We start from the raw sequence: 9,430 nt of genomic DNA on the forward strand, positions 1-9,430 counted from the left end.
ACTTTGTCCCGAGGGAAACAGAAGGCCCAATATGCAGACCGGACCCATTCTTGAGAAACTCTTCTCCCTCCCTGGGGTCCAGGTTAAAGATGTGAAGAGAAAGCTTCCTGCACTGGTACAGCCCTTGGCTTATTATCCATTATTGATTTTTCAGGTAGGCAAGGATGAAGTTGCAACTAGAAGTCCGAGGGCAATCAAGAGAGACTTCAGGGTCTTGGGACAACTGGTTAAGGGATCAGGAGCACAAGTAGTGTTCTCCTCTATCCTTCCAATTACAGGAAAAGATGAGGGAAGAAAGAGGAAGAGCCAGCAGATCAATACCTGGCTCTGAACCTGGTGTCAGCAGCAGGATTTTGGGGTTTTGATCATGGGTTTGTTTACATTACACCAGACCTGCAGGCGACAGATGGGGTACACCTGTCTCAAAGGGGGAAAAGGATCTTTGCGCAGGAGTTAGCAGGGCTCATTGAAAGAGCTTTAAACTAGATTTGAAGGGGGAAAGGGAGAAAACCAGGCTTGCTAGAGATAAGCCTAGGGGCAGCATGCCAATTTTTTGAGGGATGGTGTGCTAGCAAGGTCTTTTGGTCTGCTCAGTGGAGGCAGGGGATGGAGATCCACATGGCAGCAAAGACACAAGGGTTATTGACTTCCTAGAAACCATGGAAGCACCTGAGAACAGTCACATAAGAATTAGGGCTTCTCTCCCCAAAAAAGTGGTGAGATAGAATAATAGAATCATAGATCAATAGCCCAACTGAAGTGCATCTACACCAATGCATGCAACATAGCAACAAACGTGAGGAGCTGGAAGCCATTGTGCAGCTAGAAAACTATGGTATGGTTGCAATCATGGAAATACGGTGGGATGACTAACACAACTGGAGTGTTGCAATGGATAGCTATAAATTCTTCAGAAGGGGTAGGCAAGGAAGGAGAGGCAGTGGGGTAGCCCTGTGTGTCAGAGAGTGTGTTGACTGTCTAGAGCTTGACGATGGTGATGAAAGTGTTGAGTGTTTATGGGTAAGAATCAGGGAAAGGCCAACAAGGCAGATATCATGGTAGGGGTCTGTTATAGACCACCCAACCAGGATGAAGAGGCAGATGAAATACTCTATAAGCAGCTGGAGGAAGTGTCACAATGGCTAACCCTTGTTCTTGTGAGGGACCTCAAGTTACAAGATGTCTGCTGGAAATACAATACAGCAGAGAGGAAACAGTCTAGAAGGTTTCTGGAGTGTGGGGAAGGTAACTTCCTGACACAGCTGGTGAGTAGTGAGCCAGCTAGGGAAGGTGTACCACTGGACCTGTTGTTTGTGAACAGAGAAGGGCTTATGGGTGATATAATGGTTGGAGGCTGTCTTGGGCGCAGCAATCATGAAATGATAAAGTTTTTGATTCTCAGAAAAGTAAGAAGGGAGCTTACCAGAACTACTACCTTGGACTTCCAGAGGGCAGACTTTGGCCTGTTTAGGAGCCTGGTTGACAGAGTCCCTTGGGAGGCAGTCCTGAGGATGGCTGAATGTTCTTCAAGAAGGAAATCTTAAAGATGCAGGAGCAGGCTGTCCCCATATGCCAAAAGATGAGCTGGCAGGGGAGAAGACAAGCCTGGATGAACAGAGAGCTTTGGCTGGAACTCAAGGGAGGGGGAGGCGGGAAAAGAGAGCTTATGACGTTTGGAAGAAGGGGCAGGCCACTCAGGAGGACCATAAGGATGTTGTGAGGTTATGCAGGGAGAAAATTAGAAGGGCCTAAACCCAGGTAGAACTTAATCTGGCTACTGCTGTAAAAGACAATAAAAAATATTTCTGTAAGTATGTTAGTAACAAAAGGAGGGCTAAGGAGAATCTCCATCCTTTATTTGATGCAGGGAAAACATAGTGACAAAGGCTGAGGAAATGTCTGAGCTACCAAATGTCCTCTTTGCCTCAGTCTTTACTAGTAAGACCAGTTGTTCTTGGGGTACCCAGCCCCCTCAGCTGGAAGACAGCATGGAGAGCAGAATGAAGCCCCCATAATGGTTAGTGACCTGCTACACCACTGAGGCACACACAAGTCTATGGGGCCGAATGGGATCCACCCAAGGGAGCTGAGGGAGCTGGCAGAAGTGCTCACCAAGCCACTTTGCATCATTTATCAGCAGTTATGGCTGAGGAGGTCCCAATGTGATGCCTATCTGCAAGAAGGGCTGGAAGGAGGATCTGGAGAACTACAGGCCTGTCAGTCTGACCTCTGTGCCAGGGAGGGTTATGGAGCAGATCACCCTGAACGCCATCACATGGCATGTACAGAACAACCAGGTGACCAGGCCCGGTCAGCATGGGTTTATGAAAGGAAGGTCTTGCTTGACCAGCCTGATTTCCTTCTATGACAAGATGACCTGCTTAGTGGATGAAGGAAAGGCTGTGGATATTGTCTACCTAGACTTTAGTAAATCCTTTGATACTGTTTCCCACAGCATTCTCCCAGAGATACTGGCTGCTCAGAACTTGGACAGGTGTAGTCTTTGCTGGGTTAAAAACTGGCTGGGTGGCTGGGTTCAGAGAGTTGTGGTGAACAGAGTTAAATCCAGTTGGCAGCCAGTCATAAGCAGTGTTCCCCAGGGCTCAGTTCTGTTTAATATCTTTATCAATGGTCTGGATGAGGGGATCGATTGCACCCTTAGTAAATTGGCAGATGACACCAATTATCTGGGTGAGGGATTGAGTGCAGTCTCAGTAAAGTTTGCAGATGACACCAAACTGTGTGGGAATGTCAATCTGCTGGAGGGTGGGGAGGCTCTGCGGAGGGGTCTGGACAGTCTCGATCCATGGGCTGAGGCCAATTGTATGAGATTTAACGGGGCCAAGTGCTGGGTCCTGCATTTGGATCACAACAACCCCAGGCAACATTACAGGCTTGGGGAAGAGTGGCTGGAAAGCTGTCCGGCAGAAAAAGGACCTGGGGTTGCTGGTTGACAGCTGGCTAAACACGAGCTGGCAGTGTGCCCAGAGGTGGCCAAGAAGGCCAACAGCATCCTGGCTTGTATCAGGAATAGTGTGGCCAACAGGACCAGGGAAGTGATTGTTCCCCTGTACTTGGCCACACCTTGAATACTGTGTTCAGTTTTGGGCCGCTCACTACAAAAAGGACATTGAAGTTTTGGAGCATGTCCAGAGAAGGCCAATGAAGCTGCATTGTTAGGCATTGGAACGGGCTGCGCAGGGAAGTGGTGGAGTCCCCATCCCTGGAGGTATTTAAAAGATGTGTAGACGTGGTGCTTAGGGACATGGTTTAGTGGTGGACTTGGCAGTGTTAGGCTTACAGTTGGACTCGATGATCTTAAGGGTCTTTTCCCACCTAAATGATTCTATAATCTTATTTTAATATCTTCTTTGGGTATCACTTATCTCCTATGAATAACTAACCATCGGATATTTTACATTCTTCTGAATTTGATGCAAAATTATATATCTTTAATATAGAATGGAGATTGTTTCCATTACGACAGGCTTTGTGTTTATTGACATAGGTACACTAAATAAAGCAAAGTAAGCCTTGTTATGTAAAAATTTGTTGGAGGATTATTCCATATAGTTGAAACTTATAGTTCCCTAATAAAGACAGGTTTGAGACAACAATTTGAAGAAATTTCTGCATACAGTTTTGTTATTAGTCTGGAAGATATTTTATTTATATATTCTTTGTGCATGGGCTCCCTCTGGAGCTTTATCTTATTAAAAAAAACCTGAACCTTAAAGTACTTTTAAAGGTTTTAATCAAAAGCATCAAGCAAAAAAATGAAATAAAGTTACTGTTTCTTTTACTGCAACATTCAGTAAAAATCTGTTCTGTGTGTATGTTAGATAAATGCCCAGAGTTACGCATTATGCCAGCTGAGGAAAGAAGCCATTAGAATTAATGTCTAGTTGGACATTAAAAGAGCCTTGTGTGAAAACTATGCCACACAGCACAAGAATAATTAATTACAGTACTCTGATAATGCAAAGTGCCATGTAAATCCCAGGCATTCATCACACCATTTAGAGTCTGATGGCTAATAACAGATTTGATTTTGCTTTCAGTGAATCATCATCAAAAGAAATTTTGTTTCTCTGTATATTTTCACTATTTTCCATATGTGTTTTATTAGAGTGTGAGCACACACAAAAGAGAAACATTTAATTTATTAAAATCAAACTCTGCCACTATTGGTGCAAACATTTTCAGTGTTTTACCCTGAGAAATTCTATATAATCTTGGACAGAATTGCATGTCTGAAACCTATTTCATGATGCTGAGATGTTTACAAACTTTTTGTTATTAATAACAAATAAACAATATGATCTATGTTGGTTTTATCAGAAGGGAAGACAGTAAAAGTCATATTTCCTTGAGTTGTGTTAGTACTATTTGAAGTGCTTACAAATAATGTTATTCTGAGGAATATTTTCTCTTGTCTTTATTTTCAGAAAATAGGTTATTGTGTTTTAACCAGCTGCATTTCCTTTCCGTTAAGGAGGGATTCTGGTTGACCTTAGTAACCAAATACAGATTATGTACTTTAATATTTATCAGTGAGCTGTACACTGTGCTGTCTTGACACAAGCAGAACTGTAGTTTTGTCCATCTCTCAGTGAACCCTGACTATGGGTGGGGCATATCAGAATTTTTGTCACAATTCTGACCATTACTGTTCTCACCAAAGAGATTTTTAATGACTTATCAGACTTGGAGGAATTTCTATTGCATGGAGGCCTGACTGGATTTCTGTTTGGTTTTGAAGCTATTTCAGTGGTTTTTTGTTGTTGGTTTTTTTTTTTTCTTTTTCCCCCAGCATGAGTGGCAACTTGTACCATTCGTTTACAGACGGTGATGTGATGGAGATATTTCTTAGATACATCCTGTAATGAGTTTGTGCCTGTCCCTGTAAAGGCATTCTGGTCAGAAGTGATTATTTTCCTGTGGAGCTCAGGGAAGGAAGCCAAGGTATTCAGCTCTGAAAACAAAGACTACTTGATCATTTTTCCTGAAAAACCCCCGAGCCGCCCCAAACCCAACAAAATTTTTTTTGTTAGTAACAGAACCTCTTTTGTCCTCCATCAGCGACCCACAGAGCACTGACACCGCTGCTCTGCATGTGAGGATCTCTCATCTTGGGCTGTTGCTCAGGTCCCCTTCACACATTACCTTATGGTCTCTTTTCCCTTTGAGGTACATTGGCCTGGCAGACTTTTCTGAGGTGAGAACGTCATGAGTGTTCATACAGTTCAGAGTTTCTTTGAAGCAGTGGCTGTCTGCTCCAAGTGCATGTTCCATTACATTAACGTTAATCTTCCTTGTTTGTGCATTTTATTTTTGCAGCTCCTCTTTCCTTGTTAGGAAAGGTTGCTAGTGGTTATGAATATCTTGCTGATTATTTTAATTTATTAGCTGATTCAAGGCTAACAATATATGGATTTTTAAAAAATAATAGAGCCATTGTCCTCAGGATTATTGCAAGTTGAGTGATTTCTTCCATTAATAAATTGCATTTTTTTAATTCAATGTGTCAGTTAAACACCCCTTTTTCATTTTTAACATTTACTGCTTTTTGGAAAATTTTAATTTCTCAGCATTGTCTCATAATTAAGCTCACTGTGCACATTGTGTAACTTAAAGGGCACTAATAATCAGGACATTGCACAAATTGTTTCAAATCACTGCCCTTTAAAGCAGACACACAGAACTTAGTGTGGTAAAAGAAAAGGTAAGAGAAGCAGCAAGCTCCAGTGGGGAAAACTGTCATATTGAGTGTTGTGACTATGGTCCTACCTCAGGAACAAAGTTTGTTGAGACTGGTGAAATGTGAATTTCCTTTCAGGCTGAAACCCTTTTCTGAAAGTCGGTTGTGGTCAGGTTTGGGGCACAGTGCATGCAGGCATTTCTGCACCAGGTTTCCTTTCCTGGCTACAGTCACTTTTCTCACATGGTGGGAAATGGTGAAAGCGGCTTCAGCCTGGCAGTGACTGCGTGACCAAGGTCCCTTCAGGCTGGTGCTTTAGATATAGAAAGCAAAGTGCCTTCCCTGGGTGAGCACAGAGGTGCAGCAGAAGCTGGATTGCAGTAGGGGTGCAAGAGTAAAAGGGGCAGGTACGGGATCAGCAAATATTAGTAAATGACTCTTCTGGGCAGCTAGCCAGATCCCATAAATTGACAAAGGTCTCATTTTGCCTCGGTGGCAGCCCCAACAGCTTGGGGCTAGGCAGCTACTGCCAGCACCCTGAGATTTCCCCTTCCCGGCTTTGCTGAGTGGATCTCGGGTGTTTTATGAACAGATGAAACCCAAGGTTTGCCTTGGGTCTTACACTGCTAACAGGGACTCTTGTCCTTTGTCTGCTAGAGCTGCTACTGATGCTGTACAAAGCTGGCAAGAGAGCCCAGCCGGTTGTGCGGGAATGGGAAATAATATTCTGTGATTGATGTGAAGGGTAGACAAAGGCAAGGGAGGAGTGAATGTAATTGTGTGGGCTCAGCTGTTTACTATTTGCAGTGTGAGACTGTGATCAGGTGACTTTTTTTGAAACTCGGGCTTCTTAAGCAAGCCCAGTGAATTGAATGTATGATGTTAGCTCAGGCTGTAGTCCCTCATTTTTCTGTGATTTGGTTAAATAAGGACACTGTTTGTTAATTTTTCATTTGGTTCCCTAAAACCCCACTGAAAACTGAAAGTTGTGTGATCGTGCTGCATCTGCTACTATGCCTTTTTTTCCTCTCCCTCCCAATTAAGTACTTCCTTAGTTAATTTTAAGGTCATTTGATGAAGAGATAAAAGGTTCAAAAATGAGGAGTTCCCATTAGTTTCATGAGAGTAGGTGGCTGCTCAGAAAAGGCAAGGGCCCCAGGTATGCCTCATGACAGGAAAAGCTTTGGAAAATCTGTAGAGAGCACAGAGATGTGGAAAGCCTTCATAGAATCATAGAATGTTTTGCGTTGGAAGGGACCCCTAGAGGTCATCTAGTCCAACCCCCCTGCAGGAGCAGGGACACCGCTAACTAGATCAGGTTGCTCAGAGCCCCGTCCAACCTGGCCTTGGGTCAAAACTTTCTGGAAACCAGGCTTTCTAGCTTTGCCTGCTAATGGCACTGTTTGTTTTGCATTTTAAATGCACCAAGTTTGTGATGGCAGAGCGGAGATTGTTCTGAACATTTGGTTTATGTGAGAAAATTTTCTATACAAATGGTGCATGAATGGGTTTATGGTCCAATTTGAAGTAAGTCTAAGGCTCTTGAATGCTCTGCTCAGCCTGAAAGCTTGGTGATTCATAGGAGTTTGACACCACCACCAAACTTTCTGATTTATGAGAACATAAAATGTTAAAACATTCTTTTTCTCTTTATAATTGGCCATCCTGTGTCTCCTGTGGGGAAGGCCTATTTCACATTAAAATAAAATAAAATAAAATGTCAAAGTTATATTGAGGATGGCAAGGATTTTTTTCTGTTTAATTAACCATAACATAATTTTTACACTTAAAGATTACTTGTTTCTTTTTCTACCTTCTACAGATAATATTCAGAAGGTGCCTGTATGAACTTGCATTTTTTAGTCCTTACTTTACATTCCAGAGAGTTGCATCTCTCAGAAACTTTCTAAGAAAAGGCCAGGGAAATCAAAGTTGTTGAAGGTCTTACAGCCACTCCACTGAAGTATTTTGATCTCTTTGCTGCTGGGTGGATGCAAGCATACAAAAATTCCCACTGACCCAAGTTTGTTCTGGGTAACATAAATGGCTGCTTTTGATATATGGGACCTGTCTTTGCAGAGACCAAGAGGCCAAGTATTCTAGATATCACGTGATTATGGTTTCCTCTTGCATGACTCTATATGGTTTCCTGCTTATATGACCCTAATCCAAAGCCCAGTGGAGGAGATAAGTCTTCCTTCACGTGGCACTGAAAGGAACATGTAGATGGATCTGTCTAAAAGATTTTGGCAGTTTGTCAAAACTGAAATGGCTTTGTGGTTTCTTTGAGGAGCAGGGAGGGACCAAGTTCTCTGGCTGTGAGGAATATGCCTGGGGAGAGAGAAAGACCCTCTCCTGACAAGGCAGAACAGCCCTCAATCTATTGCTCCCACACTGTACAGAAGTGCCCAAAGTACACAGGGTCCCTTCTGTGTTCTTTTGTCAGTGAGTACTTGAAAGGTTTTCTTCATTAATATACAGAGAGACGTTAAATTAGGTCACTGTTTCCCAACCAGTCCAGCTGATGCATATGGGATGCCTAGTTTGGCCACGTTCCTTTGGCGTGCTCCTACAGCAGCGTGTGACTGCAGAGGTGTGATGGTCATCTGAAGTGGTGAAATTTCCCTCTGTGCGGAGGGTCAGCACCAAGCCCAGAGGAAACATGCTTCCACAGGAATCCTGGTCTAAAGGTGTACAAGGAATTTAATTGGCCTTTAGGGGTGAATTTTGGTGGTGGTTTGTATCGTAGATCAGCCTCTGTATTTTTTCCTTTGCTGGTGCTATGCATGCCTTCTTTGTTTTGGCTGTCATTAAAAAAATTCCTACTTAATTATTTTCATGGATGCACAACTTGGGTTGTTTTCTTGTGTGTTTTCAAACCTACTCCTTTCCTCCCTCTATACTCCAAATAATAATTTCTTGTATAGTTACCTTGTGAGTTAGTTTTCAGAAAAGTATTTTGTTCCAGCTGTCAGGTAGGAATACAGCATTTGTATTATAAGCAAACACCTAGCTCTGGCGGTAAAATATGGAATAGTGCAATATGCAAGTGTTTGTGTCCGTATACATGTACATAAAAGCCTATAATTGTGTGTGTATGTATTTGTATATGATTATGTGTAAGTATGTGTCTGTGTGCACAGAGATACATATGTGTGTATATGCAGGCAGGTTCCTTTGCTGTAATTTGGATAGGTCAGCTGCAGTCTGTGGAACAATCTCAAATGATCCACATACAGTATGTTGAAAACAGAAGAGTTATGAAACAGTGAATGTGCATTATGAGAATACAACAAAATGACTCAAAAGATCAGGTAGTTTTAAAGTCAAATGTCCCAAAGTTTTAAGATAATGTAGGAAAAAACCTCATTACAACTGCCTGCTTTTGCAGTTGTTCTGTGCAAACAGACTGCAGAGCATTTTGGAAAAGATAGACCAGTAGCAATGGCATGTTTTCAAGAAACTGCTTTAGAGGAAAAAGAAAATGCATTGAAATGTAGCATAACGCTGTTCTAACTGAATGAAAATGGGCATATTTCAATTAGGCTCACATTGAGCCGAACACTGACTCTCTTGTGCTAGCTGGATACAAGAGGGTTTTTGCAGGAGCAGAAAATGTGTGGTTGTTCTTGCTTACGGTGTAAGCACCATGTGTGCTGTCAGGTCACAGCAGTCTCCCACCATTCAAACAGCATGTCAGGCCTTGACCATTAAGGATGGAATAAATTT

The sequence above is a fragment of the Egretta garzetta genome, unplaced genomic scaffold (assembly GCF_000687185.1).
Source record: "Egretta garzetta isolate BGI_Z169 unplaced genomic scaffold, ASM68718v1 scaffold170, whole genome shotgun sequence".
NCBI lineage: Eukaryota > Metazoa > Chordata > Aves > Pelecaniformes > Ardeidae > Egretta > Egretta garzetta.